This window comes from Nematolebias whitei, chromosome 18, assembly GCF_014905685.2.
Source record: "Nematolebias whitei isolate Nwh7 chromosome 18, NemWhi1, whole genome shotgun sequence".
NCBI lineage: Eukaryota > Metazoa > Chordata > Actinopteri > Cyprinodontiformes > Rivulidae > Nematolebias > Nematolebias whitei.
Genome location: NC_056515.1, coordinates 33,644,644 through 33,646,767, shown reverse-complemented (window position 1 = coordinate 33,646,767; position 2,124 = coordinate 33,644,644).

The window sequence follows — 2,124 nt, the reverse complement described above, 5'->3', positions numbered from 1 at the left end:
ATATATACATACATATATATATACATACATATACATATATACATACATATATATATACATACATATATACATACATATATATATATATATACATATATACACATACATACATACATACATATATATATATATATATATAATAGTTTGAATTGTAGAAGTATTGCACAACATTCTGTAAATTTGATACATTTTAAGACGGAATGAACCATTTAAAGTTAATAAAAACTGCATTTCTCACAAATTTTGGCTGATTTGCTGAGATATAAGTATTTGTGTTTGCACAAGTGTTTGCATTTTAAAGCCTGCTAGAATGTAAAACTTAAGACCTTGTCTTCTGTCTTTGTTTCTTTTTAAAGCCTGGACTTGTTCTACTGGATATGTTACTCATCTCAGTTGCTTTCAGAAATGTTGGTTATGTTTGGGATTCTGAGTATCAATATTTGGCTTCATATGTGTGATATGTGATCAGCTTGACCTGAGAGGAACCATCTCATAAAGACAACACAGAAAACTTCATATGTGTGTGCAGAGGTGTAAATTGAAGAGACAGGTAGGTCACAAATGCATTTGAGTTATTCTGAAAGAAAAACAAATCCTGAACAACTACATTCTTTTTAGGAGTAGTTCAACTACGGTGACGTTTAAAAACTAGAACCACAACAACCTCTGAGCTTGTCAGCTTTTATAATGTGGGATTTGGAGGACACTATACAGCAAATCTCGTGCTGAAGTTGTTGAAATAAAGAAATTGTTTACATAAAAGTCTGATAAAATAACCGTGGATCGTCTTCACAATGCTGCTCTTTCTTGGCCTAAAACAAAATACTAATCCTGATCTTTTCTAATTGGATGGGGTGGTTTAAAATTTTCATGGAGAAAAAAAATGCCAATTTTTTTTTTTTCTGTTGTAATAATAATTCCCAAGGATCTATTTGTTCCCGTTTCATCGTCTGCTTTTGTCTGTTCTCCCTCTTCAGGGGTTGCCATGGTGACTCATCCTCATATACCCACTGCCCCTCCTCTGGACATGTCCAAACCATCTGGTCTCTCTAACTTAATCTCCCAGTTGTTCAACCTGTGCTGTGATGATCTCATTCCTAATCTCATCCTTGTCACTCCTAAGAAGAACCTCAGCATCTTCAGCTCTGCACCTCCAGTTCTGTCTCCTGTCTTTTTGTCCATGTCTGTCTCCAGACCATAAATCACGACTGTCTTGTCCTGCACCTTTGTGACCTCTGCTCCTTGTAGCCTCACTGTTCCACCACATATACTTTGTAGGGCTGACTTTCATGCCTCTTCTTTCATGTTCTGCCACCTCTTTAAGTTCTCTTCCACCTGTTTCATGTTCCCACCACAGATCACAATGTCATCTGCAAACATCATAGTCCACAGGGATTCCTGCCTGACCTCATCTGTTAGTCGGTCCATCACAAGAGCAAACAAGAGGGTGCTCAGAACAGATCCTTGATGCACTCCCAGCTCTACCTTGAAGCTATCTGTCACTCCTATGGCACATCTCACTGTCCTGCTGTCCTCATACATGTCCTATGTCTAATATACTTCTCTGCTTCGTCACCCTATGCTATGCTTTTTCTAAATCCACAAAGATGCAGTGAAGTTCACTCTGACCCTCTGTGTACTTCATCAGCATCCTCAAAGCAGTTTATTAATTTAGCATGTTCTATTTATGATGTTTTAAAGCAGGATTTTGTAATTAAATGTGTTCCTTTTTCATTTAGCTTCAAGAACTAAACGAGATTTTTAAGGTTCCTAGGATTTATTGGTAAAAAAAAAAAAAACAAACAACAACAACAACAAAAAAACAGCTGGCAACAATTCAAGAACAGAACAAGTAGACTGATTTTTTTTCTATCTCTTTTCTGTTCTTTATCAGATATCACACATTTGCATAAGAAAAAGTCTCCTCGAAACTCCTCTGTTCTTTTTTTTCCCCCTTTCGGTGCAGGTGAAGATAAAGAGAGCCCCGCCCGCCGGCGCGCCACACCTGTCCGTGCGGAGACAAACAGGAACGTCGGATCTCCTCCTCCTCCTCCTCTCCTCCTGTCAAGTTTCAGTTGTTGTTGTTGTTTTTTTTTTTTTAAGAATCATCAGTTTGGTGTCAGA